We start from the raw sequence: 18,846 nt of genomic DNA on the forward strand, positions 1-18,846 counted from the left end.
TATGGTTTTTATTAAGACATATGGCTAGGCATATGGAATGTGTCTTTTCCTCTATCAGTCACTGTTAAAAAGTAATAGAACTACTGTTCAGAAAAGATTCGCTTAGATAATAATAACTCACATATGACTTTACAATTGAACTAAGTACTTTTTCAAAATAACCTTATGAGGTAGATAGCCCACTTTACAGATAAGGAACTGTGACTCCTCAAAGCAGAGGACCTTTCACATGATCACACATTAATAGTGAATCTGGGACATAAACATAGACCTCCTGAGTTGGAATTCAGTATAATTTCTACTATATGTAGCTACTTCCCAATATTTTTATAGGGCATAAAAACATTAAAAGAAAGACTTGCAGGAAATAAATGATCTGTTCTTTCCTGTAACCACTACACAAACACACATACATAAACACACACACAATTCAAACAGAGCAAGCTAGAAACCAATTTGAAAATGTTGAATACCAAAGAGTATTCCAAATTTAAACTGCATGTGAATAAACACTCAATTGAGGGATTCATTACCTTATTGCAGAACCCAATTGGAAGGTATCCAGCTCACACTACTTGGTTGACTGGCAGATAAATACACCTTTACTCATCTTTCCATTAAGGAAATATGCATTTATAAAACACCTACTGTATGCCAGACTATCTTCTAAGTACCTTTACAAATTTTATCTTATTTGGTCTTCCCAGTAACCCTACACAGTAGATGCTTTGACCTACCAGCTTTTCATATATCAAACAGTAGATTGTTGCAATAATTTCTTGTGACCATGTTTTTTTTTCTTCACACCACTGATGAATTGTAGATGACTATCCCTACATTAAACCATAGCACACACACTTTTCCTCTCTCTTTTGTTCAATAAGCCAAGACTTCTGAGGAACAGAGTATTGCTAGTCTATCTTAAATAAGGTTTCAGTTGTGTTTCATCTTCATATACCCAGAAAAGTTGCAAATTGCTTAGTAGGAACTTAATAAATACCAATTGTTTGATTGATGGTCCTGGGAGATCATCTAGTCTAGTTCAGTGATTTTTTATGATGAAAAAACTGAGGCCCAGCTAACTAGTAATAGACTTAGGTTCCATAACTATTAGTTTAATTATCTTTTCAGTCTATATAACTTACTGGCTACAGAAGTCACTCCCTATAGAGAAAAATTCAGAAGGAAATGAGAATTGGGCCATTCTATAAAAAGTTGAACCTATTTTCTGCGTGGGCATTTTACTTTTGATGTTTTCCATGAGAAGCTGAAATTTTTGAAAGCATGTTTTTAAATAGGGTAGTAAGGAAACTTGGCAGGCTTCCACAGGTATGAGGATTTTCTGTCACAAGTGATTATTCTATGTCTTTGCCAAGATTATCCAATTTACTTTAATGAATTGTCTTTGATGAAAATGGCAGGTCTACAGCAATAATCTCTACCCTCTTGTATTTCTTTTCCTAATTGTTACAGCAGCCTTGAAGAAGAACAATTGCTTTCAGCACAAATGTCTTCTAAGAGTAATTAACAGGCTTGATTTGAGGACTCTGTGCTGTTCACACAGTGGATACTTAATAAATATTGTTGACCGACTCTTCAGCTTAAGAAAAGCTCATGATACCTCATCACTCTACCAATAGGATGAAGCATTCATTCTACCTTAATTCATCTAGGGGTATCTCTTTTATTGACTTTCATTGTTTGTGTATCAGTTGTTAGTTCTGACTCCACAGTAAATAGCAATTTCAGGAGCTACTGATTCTTCCTTGAGTTTAAGAGCACTATGTACTTCATTGAAATGTCTGTAAGAACAAAGAAAATGGACTCATACTGTTCCCTCTACCCTCCATTACTTCTTCTCAGATAATTTCCCAAACATCATGAGACTTTCAGGATTTCAGTCAGTTCATACTGGGTCATCTAAAATTGTGATTTCAGACTTCAAATACTAAAATAAAATAGCTTGAGTTTTGCAGCTGTCAGAAGCAAGTTCATACTGAATAGGTTTAGGAGAGGAAGCCAAAAAAATATTTCATCTCCAATTTTATTTATGGGATATTTTGGCTAGAGGTGCAGAAATGCCATAAATATTGGGTGGTGATTTACAATATAACTACATGAAAGAGTGCTATAATTCAGATCCATTCAGATCCATGTGATGGAGAATGTGGCAAACCCAGGCTGTTGCAATATGGACAAAATTGACAGTCCTTTACTTTTTCAGATATTGTCTTCCCACAATTATAAACTAAGGTCATTTGTCTACTGAAATGACATTCCATTTTATTTTTCCATGTCTCTTACTCGTTAAAATGGAATGTGGGATCATTTACTTAGGGAAATACAAAGTTTACCTTTCTTCTACGTAAACTAGAACGTCAAAAACTTGTGCCATAGCTTGAAAATTATAGACCTGGGGCAAGTTACATGAAACACATGCTGAAATAGACTTTTTTATAATAACTTCTATTAGTAGTAGTTTAAGAGAAACTCTAAGAAACAAATTTCGTGGGTAGAGTCCCTCAGACACTGCAAGACCAGTGCTGGAGACATTAAGGGGTAGGACCCTACCCAGGAAGGAGTGTACTTGTGAGAGGAAAACCCTCTTTCTTTGAATAGCTTCCTAATTTATTTTTGTTAACTAAATGGTAAACTCAGTATTTCTACTTGCTTAAGGAATGAAAGTCTGTCAGGACAACTCTCACACACTGTAAGTGATAGAATAAATGTGGCTTCTATTGTGGAGTGAGCTCCCAAACAAGCATTTGATGTGTCTGACATAAATTTGTTAGTTTGATTCTAGCAGATTTATAATTATGAGTCTTCTAATTCTGGTCCTAAAGAACTTCTTATAAATCTAAATTACTGTATCCCAGGCAAAGCTCTGATGATCATGTCCCAGTTATGTCTACAACATAATAAAAACTTCCTACCATCTTTTGTGATGCATCTTCTTACTTGAAAACTTTAGAATGGCTTTTGAGGTAGATTTTGCACCTTTTAGCCATGTGTGCCACTTTGAGGAGCCCAGGACTTTCATTTCTAAAAAAATTTATAAATAAATAAACCTTACTGACATTAGTTTTTCTTATCTGTTCACTGTTATTGTTGATTTCTTTTACATAATCAGCAGCTATTACAGCATTTATTCATGTATCCTTTTCTCTCACAAGCAAACCAATTAAAATCAGTAAAAATAAGAATCTTGCTTTAAAATTTACCCACATGCCCTGTCTAGTTTCCCAACTCTCACCAACCATGACACAATCTTTATATTATACACAGGAAACAAACTTTGGGAATACTCAACTATCCTTAAGTAAAGTGAAAACCCACTTATTAGCTCTCTTAAACCCTATGTGTTCTTCACTGTGAGACGTTTTGTAACTGCTTATCAAGTTGACAGTGCTAATTAACTAATGTGTAATACTCCCTCCGGGACTGACCAGGGATATTTATATCAAATTGTTGAATTTACCCTTTCTTAGTAAACAATGAAGGTATTATAGTATAAATTTAAAATCTGGGATTATTTTCCATGTCTAGGATAATGTTTTAAATATTTGCCTTCTTTCTCCCCTAAGCTATTAACTTTCATTAGCAACATTTAACAGTATTTTTCTTCTAACTCTTGAAATTGGATGAGATGTTTGATGAGGTATTGCATCCCATTTTTGATAATCCATGGCAAAGGAATAAAAAGGAAAGAAAAAGAAAATTCATAGCTCATTTTAAACCTTAATTTTATCCAATAGTTTCATATTCCTCCATCAAGAAAATCTCTTATCAAAACTATTAATAAGTGTCAGAAAGTACAGGTATGGTTTCATCTTTTATTTCTCTGATCTGTTTTCTCAGGGAAGTAATACTGTGAGGCTCAGATATGAAGAAAACCACACACCTGTTATCAGGACATCAAAATTGTCCAACTGGGCTTTGTAGTATTAGTGATTCATGCTGATCTACCTACACTTTCTAAAAAAGTGCCTCCTAGGCACTAGCATCATATGATCATTAGACAATTTGCTATATGTGGCCATGAGAAATAACGCTGAGTAGTGAAGAGGTAAAAGGCCTAAAATAATGAAAAATGTGTGAGGGAGAAAAGCAAAAAAAAAATTATGTCTAAACTGGGTAATTAACTTGCAAAAGACTAAGAGTTGATTCTATTCAATAAATTACATAATCGTTGTCTAGACCAACCTTGAGGAAATACTACTAGGCACACAGGGCCTTCAGGGGCACTTTTCTTTTCCTGTTTGTACCCAGTCAAAAAACTGGGTTGGACAAGGATAAATTCTGAAGGAGACTACCTCTATTAAGAGGGTGCTCCCTTTTCCCACATACTTATTGGCTGATGGCATAACATAACTCAGACCCCTCAGGGATGTTTTTACTTTTGGCTGATGCCTACAGACTCCTCAAAAACAGGGGGACTAAAAAGATACTTATTCTACAATATGAAATAGGTATTACAAGTACCTTTTCATTAACCATAAAATGAATGTATAACAAAATAACCCATGGCATGCATTAACAAAAGAACTAAAAACTGGATTTAATAGCACAACTTATAATTATTATGGCAATGTACTGGAAGGCTAAATTTTAAACCTCATTAGAGCATAAATCAATTTCTGAGACTTCTAATTAATAATTTCAATTATGCTAAGACAAATTAATTTGTAGTTTTTTTAATCAATGAAAACTTTCTTTCCCTTCACCCATATTGAGAATGAAAGAAAAACAAAACCCATATTAAGTGCACATATATTCAGGCAAAACAAACTTTCCCATTGCCCAAGTCCAAAAAACAAATGTCTCTACGTGCACTCTAAGTTCACCACCTCTCATCCTGGAGGTGAATGGCATTGTGAATACTCTGGAATCATTGGCCATTGTGCCGATTAGAGTTAAAATTAGATTAGAGTTCTAAAGACTTTCAAAGTTGTTTATGTTATTGCTGTTATTACATTAACCATTCTCTTGATTTTGCTCATTTCACACTGTATTAGTTTATATAAGTCATCCCAGTTCTCTTTGAAACCATCCCCTTAATTATGTCTTTCAGCACAATAGTTTCTATCACATGCATATACTTAGGTGTACTACTAGAAGCCTATACAAAGAAACAGGGAGGGGTGAGGGGAAAGCAGGTAATACTTGAATCTCATTTTCATCTGAACTGATTGATGAAGGGAATTGTATACATTAAGTTTGGTACAGAGTTTTTTCAAAAGAAGAACAGGAGAGAAAGGATAAAAAATAAAGGGGAGAAGAAAAGGAAGTATAGTTTAAGGTAGATATTAGTCCTAACAAAAACAAATTGTAAAGATGTACGTATTTATGGCAGCATTCCTTAGGGTGTCAAACACTTGAAAAATGATGGAGTGACCATAAATTGGGGAATGATTATACAAGTTAAAGTTTTTATTCCCTTAATTTATTTAGCATTCTTCCTGAATTTGGACTTTATGTTAGGGCCAAAGTCTGCACAATTCAGGGGAAAATGTCTGGGCTGAGCATTTATCCGCCTGAATCTGGCTGCTGCATTCTTGGAATTTAGAACTTCATGTTATTTCTTTTTTTATTTAGTATTTTATTTTTCCCCAGTTACACATAAAAACAATTTGCAACATTCATTTGTAAAACTTTGAGTTCCAAATTTTCTCCCTTCCTCCCCAAACCCCTCACTGATTTGATATAGGTTATACGTGTATAATTATACATGTTATACATTCCCCCTATTGATATGCAAAACATATCAATAATAGTCATGTGGTGAAAGAAAACAGGCTAAAATAACTCAAGAAAAATAAAATTAAAAAAAAAGTATGTTTCAATCATACACCACCAGTTCTTTCTCTGAGGACAGATAGCATTTTCATCCTAAGTCCTTCAGAGTAGTCTTGGATTGTTGCATTGCTGAGAATAGCCAAGAAATTCATAGCTGATCATCTTACAATATTGCTATCAGTTTGCACACAATACATTCCACCTCGTATCATAGCATGCAAGGCTTTCCAGATTTTTCTGAAAGCATGTGGCTCTTCATTTCTTATAGTAACTATAGTATTCCATCATAATCACATACCACAACAGGTTCAGGCATTCCCCAATTGATGGACATCCCCTCAATTTCTTAATTCTTTGCCTCCAGAAAAGAGCTGTTATAAATATTGTGGTACATTTAGTTCCTTTTCCTTTTTGGTTTTTATCTCTTTTTGGATACAGACCTAGTAGTGGTATTGCTAGGACAAAAGGTATGCATAGATTTATAGCCCTTTGGGCATAGTTCCAAATTGCTCAAAAGAATGGTTGAATCAGTTTACAACTCTGCCAATAGTGTATTGTCTCATTTTTTCCCACATCCCCTCCAACCTTTATCATTTACTTTTTATGTCCCATTAGCCAATCTGATAACTATGACTTAGTACCTCAGAACTGTTTTAATTTGCACTTTTCCAATCAATAGTGAGTTAAAATATTTTTTCATATGGATATAGATAGCACTGATTTCTTCATCTGAAAACTGCATATCTTTTGATAATTTATCAAGTGGGGAATGACTCTTATTTTTACAAATTTGAGTCAGCTCTCTTTTTGTTTGAGAAATGAGGCCTTCATCAGAGAAACTTGCTTCTAAACTTTTTCACAGTTACACTTGCTAACTCTATTTTCCTCCACCCTATCCCCCCATTTATACTCTTCTCTCTCTTTTCACTCTTTCCCTCCTCAATAGTGTTTTGCTTCTGACTACCCTCTCCCCCAATCTGTCCTCTCTTCTATCACCCCCCACTGCCCTTCTCTTATACCCTTCCCCTCCTATTTGCCTGTAGGGTAAGATAGATTTTATAGCCAATTGAGTGTGTATGTTATTCCCCCTTTGAGCCAATTGTGATGAGAATAAGGTTCTCTCACATCTCTTCTCATCCGTCCTCTTCCCCACTAATGTAGAAGCTTTTTCTTGACTCCTTTGTGTGAAATAATTTACCCCATTCTATCTCTCCCTTTCTCTTTCTCCCAGTACCTTCCTTTCTCATCTCTTAATTTTATTTTTTAGGTATCACCCCTTCATATTCAACTCACACCTGTGCTCTGTGTGTGTATGTGTGCGTGTGTGTGCGTGTGTGTGTGTGTGTTTGTAATATATATTATATATACATATAAATATATGTATGTATGTATGTATGTATATACTCCTTCTAACTGCCATAATAATGAGAAAGGTCTTATGAGTGAAAAATATCTTACCCTATAGGAAGGTAAACAGTTTAACCTTATTAAGTCCCTTATGATTTCCCTTTCCTTTTTATACTTCTTTTGAGTCTTATATTTGAAAGTCAAATTTTCTATTCAGCTCTGGTCTTTTCATCAATAATTCTTGAAAGTCCTCTATCTCACTGAATATCCATTTTCCCCCTGAAGGACTATACTCCATTTTGCTGGATAGATGATTCTTGGCTGTAATACTAGCTCTATTGCCTTCTAGAATACCATATTCCAAGCCCTATGATCCTTTAATGTAGAAGCTGATAGACCTTGTGTTATCCTGACCGTGGCTCTATGATATTGCATTATTTCTTTCTTGCTGCTTGCAGTATTTTCTCCTTGACCTGGGAACTTTGAAATTTGGCTATAATATGCCTGGGAATTTTCATTTCACGATCTCTTTCAGGAAGTGATCAGTGGATTCTTTCCATTTTTATTTTACCCTGTGGTTCTAGAATATTAGTTCAGTTTTCCTAGATAATTTCTTGAAAGATGATGTCTAGGCACTTTTTCTGATCATAGCTTTCTGTTAGTCCAATAATTTTTAAATGATCTCTCCTGTATCTATTTTTCCTGGTCAGTTGTTTTTCCAATGACTTATTTCACATTGTCTCATATTTTTTCATTCTTTTGTTTTTGTTTCTATTGTTTTCTTGGTTTCTCATAAAGTCATTAGCTTCCATTTGCTCATAAATTAGTAAGGAATTATTTTCTTAAATGAACTTTGCACCTCCTTTCCCATTTGTCTAATTCTCCTTTTTAAGGCTTTCTTCTCCTCATTGGCTTTTTGAGCCTCTTTTACCCTTTGGCCTAGTCTGTTTTTTAAGGTGTTATTTTCTTCAGTATTTTTTTGTGTGTGCCTCCTTTACCAAGCTGTTGACTTGTTTTTCATGAGTTTCTTGCATCACTCTCATTTCTCTTCCTAATTTTCCCTCCATCTCCCTTCCTTGATTTTCAAGATCATTTTTGACCTCATCCTTGGCCTGAGACCAATTTATATTTTTTTTCTTAAAAGCTTTGGGTGTAGGAGCTTTGACTTTGTTTTCTTCTGAATGTGCGTTTTGATTTTCCTTGTTACCATAATAACTTTCTATAGTCATAGATATTTTTTCTGTTGTTTGCTCATTTCCCCAGTGTATTACTTGCCTTTTAACTCTTTGTTAAGCAGGACTCTTCTTCCAGGGTTGGGGGGGCACGCTCTCCCAAACTTCAGGGGGTTTGTGTAGCTGTTTCAGAGATACTTCTAGGGGTATGTAAGTTTTCAGTTCTTCCAAGGTGTTATGATCTAAGGAGAGGTGCTTACTATTCTTTTCCCTGTGCTCAGGTCTCTGAGCAACCACAAGTACTCTTCTCTGTCCTGGAATTGTGAGAAGGGTCCCTCCTCCCCTGCTACCCACCAGCTGCGGTATGCTAGTGCTTATCTTCACCCTAGGACTGCCTCCCAGGACTGTGATCTGGATCAGAGTATGAGCAAAGCAACAGAGTCCTGCCTCAGTGCTAGCAGAGACCTCTGTAACCTCCTTCTGATCAGTCATTTGACCCTCTTACTGTGGGGTCTGTGGGCTGAGAGCTCTGGAAGCAGCCACTGTCACTGCTGCTGCCACTGCTGGTTCAGTGTTTTAACAATCCGGCTAGCAGCTTCTGTGGGGGTGTAAGATCCACCCACAGCTTCTGCCAGCACTGTGGGAAAGCACAGGTTCTTTTGATCTGCTTAATCAAGGAAAGCAAGGTGAAGGGGTTGACAAGCTTACTTTAATCCAGCATACAGACAGCATTCAGTTAGTTCAGGGAAAAATAGCCAGCACCCTGAATTTCAGAACATTCATTTAGTTCAGGGGAAAAAACCAGCAACCCGAACTTCAGAAAAAAATACAAACAAATTACAAATATCAACAGACAGACCTAATATGATTCATAGTTACCAACATCTAGGTTCAGCCCGAGAGCTCGAAACAAGGGCTGGCCCAGAGTCACACTCACCACCACTGCTGCTCCAATAGAAAAGGGATCTTCAGGCTGTCTTCTCTCCTCTTATAGAGTTTTTGACATCATCAAGCACAACCTGAATGACCAGAGCTGATTGGTTCTTGAGTTGACCCCTCCCCTTAAGACCCTGGGAGGTTCACATCCACATAGGTTAGGTTAACACCCAATAGGGGGCATGGCTCCCCTTAGCCAGCCCCATGAATTGTCACAAAGAGGTGGACTTAAACCCACGTGGTCTAAAATCCTCTGCTGTCCCAGACATGTAAACTAGGCGCTCCCTGGAGTTAGCCCTACCTTGGGCCCCCAAGGGCCCAGCACCTAGTAAGGCCCAATGAAACAAACTGAGTTACCCAAAGAAAACAAAGGCCATTTTGCCTACCAACACATTCAGTCACTCCCAAAGCTTGCTCCTGGTTTGCTGTGGCCCTGTGTTAGTGCAGCCTACACTGGACTGTGCTCCACTCTCCCCCAGGTGCAATAGAACTTTCATGTCAACCTTCTGAGTTATCTTGGGATGGAAATTTGTTTCACCCATCTTGTTGTGGGTTCTGATGTTCTAGAATTTGTTTAAAGCCATTATTTTAAGATGTTTGGAAGGGTTTTGAGAAGACCTCAGACAAGTCCTTGACTTTACTATGCCATCTTGCCTCCGTGAATTTATGTTATTTCAATATCCAAGGGACAAATCAGGCTCAGGACGCATAAGGTTTCACTGCTTTCAGAGTGGTCCTATCTAGGACAAAGAATTATCACTGCCCTACTAATCTAAGCTCTGCATGTTCTTGTCATGACTTTATGTCTGAGAAGCACAGTTGTGGGCTTATCCCTGATTGGAGTTCAAGTAGACTGCTGTAAAGCTCTCTTTGTTCAGAGTGACAAAACTATAGAATTCTTTCTGTTCTGGGATTCCTGACCCATTTATTACACTTTTATTATGTTTCAGATTGGCTGGAGAATAGGGAATTGAGATTCTGTTCCATTCTTAAGGTCAGAGTCACACAGATTCTGAACTTGATCCTTACTCAGTAATTAGCCTATGTTCAGTCACCACTCCTAACCCTGAAAGGCTACCCTAGGTACAAGTCCCCTCCTCAGTGTACACTGAAATTGTGAACCAGAACTGGGTAAAGAGCAATAGTGCTACCAGTGAACAGATATTCCTTCATCCAGTACTTGCTCAGACTTCTCTTTATGGGTCTAGGATTACTTCTTACCTTAGTGCATAGCCCCTTTCTGAATTACAATGCTCTGTTTGGCCATTCCTTGCTAGATCTTGTCCCTAGTGTCCACAAACAGCTATGTCCGTATGCCTTTGCTGAAATGGACAGAAAAATGCACCAGATAAAATCCTGACTGAGAAATTTTAAAAAAAAATCACATTGAGTTGAGAAAGCAGAAAAGCCTGGTTATGTTTCTTTTTGCTTATTAAGTCAGCTAATTGAGCATTCTGTATTTCTTAATTCTGTACTCTCTGAACAACCATATCCACATATATCCTTGTAAAATGGACATAGTTGGGTCATATCGTCTTGTCAATTGCTTTCCTTTCCAGAAGAGCTGGAACTCTTTGTATGGAAATGTACTCCTGCCATCATTTAGTTACTTCCAGTGGGACTTTCTAACTTCTCAAAATCTGAAGGAAGTCTTCACACTTAGACGTAGTCCTAAAATCAGGAAATAACAAATACAAGAGACAAAGGGAGAAGGGGCCCAGGCATAAACTGGCCTGAGTTAAATCCCCTACATTGCTACCAAGTAGGCAACGCCTTCATCTTGCCAAAATAGAGAAACCTGTTCTTTTTAATTTTTACTAAAATCACATGGTTCCACTTGGAGAGTTGAAGGAGAGAACCAGGAGGAAAATGTCCTTCATTTCAATAAATATAGCACCTCTATTCTTCCTCTATCTCTCCAAACTCTATTGCCTTGGGTATGGGAGTGGGGTGGGAGGACCAAATGATTACTCAAGCTTTAGCATATCATTCTAAAATGCAAAGTCCTTTCTGCAATGGACCCCCATGTGGCTGGAAAAAAATGAGGTTTGTAATCCCCCAAATATCTAAGCAATGAGGCTCCATATCCTTGGAGTCCCTGGACTTTTACAAGGACATTGAGTGTACGTGCTATCTTGCATGGCCCATATAGGCTTATTCAGCTTTCACTTTAATTAATATTTAATTAATATTAATTTAGTTAATATTTTTAGTTTGGCCCTACTCACCATTTTCTATGGGAAGCCAGAACAATAAAGTATATAGCTGGAATTGCCATAAAGATCATTTTAAGAAATTGAAGAAATTGGTCAAATTAGTTTTCTACCCCCACCCAACTTTCTGCCTCTGACATCAGTGTACAGATTACAGCAATGCTTAATGATCATCCTTCATGATATTAACTTTAAAATATAATAGAAAAACATGATAATTGATAAGATGAATTCTGATATTAATTAAAAGGTGAAAAATGCAAAAAAAATTACTCTGAATATTCTACTCACACACTGAGTTGCGAATGATGAAGTTTAAGAGGTGTAAAATTATTCTGAAAAAAATCTGAAATATTAAGAAGCAATAAAATTCTCAAGGGAAAGTGTATATACTAAAGTGACTTAGTGTTGATCTTTCTTATTTAGGAATCTGAAAATTGATGTTAACACATCTCATTGTAGTTTAACAAATGTAGAATTACTTTGAATTTTCTTTTTCTTTTTTTTTGTACTGATACTATGATTTTATCCATATGTAGAGCTGCCAGCAAGCAATGCTTTCTACTAATGCAAATCAACGACTTCTCTACTATTTAGAGTCTAAGAGATTTTCCTGGGGGTACTGAGATGTGAAGTGATTTGGCCAAATTCTCCAGATTCAAACCAGTGTCTTCTGACTATAAATACCATAGTTTTTTTTTATTTACTTTTCCCTAAAGCATATGGTATTAAAAGACAAAATGCTTTTGCACATTGATCTGTTTGACTCTTCAAACAGGTTACACTTTGGGGGCCCTGGAAGAATTAGTAAAATAAACTGGCCTGCTAGATTAACCAAGGTAGGAGAAGTGGTGAAGAAAGGATATAAAAATTGAAGGATGCTCGAATTTGCTGCACTTTTAAACATAATATATGATAGAAATCAAAGGTCACTTATATTTTTCCCCCACTTAAGAGGATTTCATTTTTTTCCAATTAAATATAGAGTTTTCAATATTGACTTTTATAAGATTTTGAGTTCCAAATATTTTTCTCCCTCCCTCCACCTATTATAGGTTATACATGTGCAATCATATTAAACATATTTCCACATTGGTCATGTTGTAAAAGAAGAATTAGAACTAAAGAGAAAAAATGCAAGAAAGAAAAAACAGCAAAAAAAAATGAAAATAGTATGGTTCAATCTGCATTCAAATTTCATCAGTTCTTTCTCTGGAGATGAATAGCATTTTCCATCATAAGTCTTTTGGAATTATCTGAAATCATTGTATTGCTGAGAAGAGCTAATTGTATCAAAGTTGACCATCTCATAGTGTTGCTGGTACTGTGTCCAATTTTCTCCTAGTTCTGCTTACTCTGCTCAGCATCAGTTCATGTAGGTCTTTCCAGGTTTTTCTGAAATCTGCTGCTCATTTTATCTTAAAGCACAATAATATTTCATTACATTCATATACCACAGTTTGTTCAGCCATTCCCCAATTGATGGGCATTCCCTCAATTTCCCTTTCTTTGCCACCACACAAAGAGCTGCTATAGATATTTTTTTTGTGCATGTGGATCCTTTTACCGTTTGTATTATCTCTTTGGGATACAGACCTAGTAGTGGTATTTGATGGATCAAAAGGTATGCATGGTTTTTCAGCCCTCTGGGCATAGTTCCAAATTGCTCTCCAGAATGGTTGCATCAGTTTACAACTCCAGCAGCAATGCATTAGTGTTCCAATTTTCCCATACCTTCTCCAACATTTATCATCCCTTTTCTTTCATATTAACCAATCTGATATGTGCAATGTGATACCTCAGAATTGTTTTGATTTGCATTTCTGTAATCAGTAATAGATTGCATTAATTTCTTTATCTGAAGACTCTCTATTCATATCCTGTGACCATTTATCAACTGGGACATGACTTCTCTTCTTCCAAATTTGACTCAGTTCTCTATATATTTTACAAATGAGGCTGAGTGAGATGGTGAAGCCCTCTCATGGAATCTGTATCTCAGCCTTTCTGTGAATTGAGTGGGATGAATGGAGGTGGGGATTCAGGGCTTCTCATTGACAGCTAGGCCTAAGTCTCAGGTTACTAAGAAATCACCTGAACTGTGTCCTCAGCAAATAAGGGAAAAAATATATTTAAGAGTTTGGCATTGGCTAAAATTGTACCTGGGGTAGTAGATTTCCATGAAACTGTGAGCCTGGACTCCACCAATGAAGGTAAAAGACCAGTGGTGGTGGGATGGGGACTTGTTGACGTTGTTGTATAAGGCTGGGTTTTGCCCTTTGATCAGTAGGGAGAGCCCTACCGATCCTTTATCTGTTCGGAGACCACCCTTTCCCCCCGGGTTTGTGATAAAGAAGTTTTTCTGTTCCTGAATTTAAGAGCCCTCTGATTTTTTTTAAATGAATTGCTGGCAGGTGGTCTTACCCCACATGAGGCCTTTATCAGAGACACTGGCTGTAAAAATTGTTTCTCAGCCTCCTCCTCCCCCCCCAGTAAGATGGCAGAGTACTATCTTACTACTCGCATTGTGCACTTTTTGGACTGCCATCTGGTCTTTCCCCTGCTCGAGTTTCTCTCAGTCAAAGAGATATATAATGAAAAAGAATTGCTTCAAGGAAAATTGGACCTTCTTAGTGACACAAACATGGTGGATTTTGCAATGGATGTTTATAAAAAACCTTTATTCTGATGACATTCCTCTTGCTTTGCGTGAGAAAAGAACTACTGTTGTTGTGCAACTAAAACAGCTTCAGGCAGAAACTGAACCAATTGTCAAGATGTTTGAAGATCCAGAAACAACAAGGCAAATGCAGTCTACCAGGGATGATCGAATGCTGTTTGACTACTTGGCTGACAAACATAATTTTAGACAAGAACATTTAGATACACTCTATAGGTACACAAAATTCTAGTATGAATGTGGCAACTATTCAGGCGCAGCAGAGTATCTCTACTTTTTTTTAGCGCATTGGTTCCCTCAACTGATAGAAATGCTTTGAGTTCACTGTGGGGAAAACTAGTGTCTGAAATTTTAATGCAGAATTGGGATGCAGCCATGGAAGACCTTACAAGATTGAAAGAGACCATAGATAATAATTCTGTCAGTTCTTCACTCCAGTCCCTTCAGCAGAGAACATGGCTGATTCATTGGTCTCTATTTGTGTTCTTCAACCACCCAAAAGGTCAAGACAACATTACTGATTCCTTTCTTTACCAGCCACAGTATCTTAATTCAATTTAAACTATGTGTCCACATATTCTCCACTATTTGAGCACTGCAGTCATAACAAATAAAGATGTTTGAAAATGAAGACAGGTTTTAAAAGACCTAGTCTAACTTATTCAGCAGGAGTCCTACACATACAAAGATCCTATAAGAGAGTTTGTTGAATGCTTGTATGTTGACTTTGACTTTGATGGTACCCAGAAGAAGTTAAGAGAATGTGAAGCAGTTCTTGTGAATGACTTTTTCCTGGTGGCTTGCCTTGAGGATTTCATTGAAAATACTGGACTCTTCATATTTGAGACTTTCTATCGCATTCATCAGTGTATCAGCATAAGCATGTTGGCAGATAAGTTGAACATGACTCCTGAAGAAGCTGAAAGATGGATTGTCAATTTGATTAGAAATGCTAGGCTTGATTGACTCCAAACTGGGCCATGTGGTTATGGGTAACAATGCAGTCTCACACTATCAGCAAGTGATCGAAAAGACTAAAAGCCTTTCATTTTGAAGCCAGATGCTGGCCATGAATATTGAGAAGAAACTTAATCAGAATACTAGGTCAGAGGCTCCGAACTGGGCTACTCAAGACTCTGGTTTCTACTAAAATACTTTGGAAGAAGAACATATTGAAAAGTTCCCTCAAATAAACATATTATACAAAATATTTAGTTCTAGAGAAAACCTGAAATATTGTGAATTTGAATAAAATTGGCTGTGTTTCACTTTAAAAAAAATATTTCCCAGCTTTCTGATTGCCTTCTAATCTTGCAAAAATATTTTAATTTAATGTAATCAAAACTATCCATTTGGCATTCCTTAATCTACTCCATCTCATTTGTCTCATAAATTCTTCCTTTCTCCATAGATCTGACAGGTAACTTATTCTTTGCTCTCCTGATTTTCTTGTGGCATCATCCTTTTGTCCAAATCCTGTACTTGTTTTAACCTTAGCTTGGTATACAGCGTTAGATGCCTGTCTTTGCTTAGTTTCTGCCATACTATTTTCTAGTTTTCCCAGCATTTTTTGTCAAATGGTGAGTTCTCATCCCAGAAGCTGGACTCTTTGTGTTTATCAAAGAATAGATTACTATAGTCATTGACTACTGTGTGTTATGTACCTAACCTATTCCACTGATCCAAAACTCTGCTTCTTAGCCAGTACCAAGTAGTTTTGATGATTGATGCTTTATAATACAAATTTAAATTTTTTTTTGAGGGGGGATGGCAGGGCAACTGGGGTTAAGTGACTTACTCAAGGTCACACAGCTAGTAAGTATGTCCTGTGTCAAAGTGTCTGAGACTGGATTTGAACTCAGTTCCTCCTGACTCCAAGGCCAGTGCTCTACTCACTGTGCCCACTAGCTGCCCCTATAATACAATTTAAGATCAGGTATGGCTAGGCCACCGTCCTTTTCATTTCTTTACATTAATTCCCCTGATATTCTGATGTTCTTCCAGATGAATTTTGTTATTATCTTTTCTAGCTCTATAAATTTTTTTAGTAGTTTGATTGGTATAGCGCTGAATAAGTAAATTAATTTAGGCAGAATTGCCATTTTTATTATATTAGCTCAACCTACTGTAGTAGCAATTTAGATTTGAAGATCTTTCCCACCCATTAATAGGCCATGTGACCTGCTTATGTCACAGGAAGCCTAAGTTACGTGTGGTGGGAGGAGCTTCCTGAGAGGAAAAGGAAGTTATGTCACAGGAAATAAAGAGAGAGAGAGAGAGAGAGAGAGAGAGAGAGAGAGAGAAAGAGAGAGTGCAGTTATGGCTGCTAATGGCTGCTAATAGCCACTGTCGTGATAGAGCTGAACAGACTGACTTAGCTATACTGGGAGTTTGTTTTTGGGAAGTCCTGAGCAGGGTGTTGGAGAGGTTTTGGGATATCAAGGCTCCATGTTGTGATAGTATGTATGGAATGTTTTACTGCTCTGATGAATTGGATAAATGCATTGTGGGATATGGTTCTCTGGTTTCTCTTTACTTCTTCTACCTTATATGTGGAGAGTCTCATATACTTTGCAATAGAAAACCACATAGGCATTTTGACAATTATCATCTACTTTGTTCTTATTGCCTTACTGATACACCTACCCATGAGCAACTGGTATTTTCCAATTACTTAGATCTTACTATATTTATGTGAAAAGTGTTTTGTAATTCTGTTCATACAATTCCTGGATTTGTCTTGGCAGGGTGACTCCCAAATATTTTATATTGTCTAAAGTTACTTTAAATGGAATTTCTCTTTCTATCTCTTGCTGCTGTGCTTTGTTAGTAATATATAGAAATGCCAATGATTTATATGGGTTTATTTGTATCCTGCAACTATGCTAAAGTTGTTGATTTTTTTCAATTAGTTTTTTAGTAGTTTTTTTTTTTTAAATTCATTCTCCAGGATTCTCTAAGAATACAATCTGGTCATCTACAAAGAGTGATAGTTTTGTTTCCTCATTGCCTATTTTAATTCCTTCAGTTTTTTCTTCTCATTGCTAAAGCTAGCATTTCTAATACAATATTGAATACTAGTAGTGATGATGGATATCCTTGTTTCACCTCTGATCCTACTGGAAAAGCTTTCTAGCTTAACCCTATTAGATATAATGCTTGCTGATGGTTTTAGATAGATACTACTTATCATTTTAAGGAAAACTCTATTAATTCCTGTGCTCTCTAGTGTTTTTAGTAGTATTGGGTGCTATTTTTTTAAAAAGCTTTTCTGAATCTGTTGAAATAAGCATATGATTTCAGTTAGTTTTGCTGTTGATATGATCAGTTATGCTGATATTGAACCAGTCCTGCATTCCTGGTATAAATCCCACCTGGTCAGGGCAGCTAGGTGGCACAGTGAGTAGAGGATGGTCCCTGGAGTCAGGAGGACCTGAGTTCAAATCTGGCCTCAGACACTTGACACACTTACTAGCTGTGTGACCTTGGGCAAGTCACTTAACCCCAATTACCTTGCCTTCCCTCCTCCAAAAAAAAGGAAAAAAAAATAAATCCCACCTGGTTATAATGTATTATCCTGGTGATAAATTGCTGCAATCTCTTTGTGAATATTTTATTTAAATTTTTTATATCAATATCCACATAAGTTTTTTCTTTATTTTAACTCTTTCTATGGTATCAGCACCATATTTTTGTCATAAAGAGAATTTGGTAGGACTCCTTCTTTCCTATTTTTCCAAAAGTTTATATAGTATTGGAATTAATTGGTCTTTAAATTTTCTTAAAATTCACTTGTAAATCCATCAGGCACTAGTGATTTTTTTTCTTAGGGAGTTCATTGATAAATTGTTCAAATTCTTTTCTTTCTAAAATGGAGTCATTAAGTATTTTATTTCCTCCTCTGTTATTCTGTCCAATTTATATTTCTGTACATATGCATCCATTTCTCTTAGATTGTCAGATATATTGGCCCTTTGGTTGTAGGGTATCAGAGAAGTTTTCCTTGATAATTTCTTGAAAGATGTTGTCCAGGCTCTTTTTTTATCATGGCCTTCAGGTAGTCAATAATTCTTAAATTATCTCTCCTGGATCTATTGTTTTTCCAATGAGGTATTTTACACTTTATTTTATTAGTTTTTCATTCTTTTAATTGTTTGACTGATTCTTCATGTCTCATAGAGTCTTTAGCTTCCACTTACCCATTTCTAATTTGTTCATGAAGTGTTTTCTTCAGTTTGCTTTTGTACCCTCTTTTCCATTTGGCTAATTCTACTTTTTAAGGAGTTGTTTTCTCAATGGATTGTTTTTCCATTTGGGCACTTGTATTTTTTAAGGAACTGTTTTATTCAGTCAATTTTTGTCCTTCCTTTTCAAAGATATTGACTCTTTCTTGCATACCTCTCATTTCTCTTGCCCATTTTTTCTTTTGCCTCTCTTATTCAATTTTTCCAATCCTTTTTCAGTTCTTCTAGGGTTTTATGGGCCTGAAACTAATTCATATTCCCCTTTGAGGTTTCACGTGTAGGTGTCCCATCAATGTTGTCCTCTTTCGAGGTTGTGTTTTGAGCTTCCCTGTCATGATAGTAATTTTCTATGGTCAAGGTTCTTTTTGGCTTCTTGCTCATTTTTGCCTATTTCATGGCTTTTAAAGTTTAGCTGTGTTCCTGGGGCACAGGGGGTACTATCCTAAGTTTCTTGTGCT

General features: G+C 36.5%; 1 protein-coding gene and 1 pseudogene across 1 annotated transcript in view; both read left to right on the plus strand.

The window, feature by feature from the left end:
- Positions 1–18,846, plus strand: part of IMMP2L (inner mitochondrial membrane peptidase subunit 2) — a 458,439-nt gene that overhangs the window by 393,192 nt on the left and 46,401 nt on the right. The gene's annotated exons all lie outside the window — the stretch shown is intronic.
- LOC118850628 lies at positions 13,962–15,294 on the plus strand (annotated as a pseudogene).

This window comes from Trichosurus vulpecula, chromosome 5 (assembly GCF_011100635.1).
Source record: "Trichosurus vulpecula isolate mTriVul1 chromosome 5, mTriVul1.pri, whole genome shotgun sequence".
Lineage (NCBI taxonomy): Eukaryota > Metazoa > Chordata > Mammalia > Diprotodontia > Phalangeridae > Trichosurus > Trichosurus vulpecula.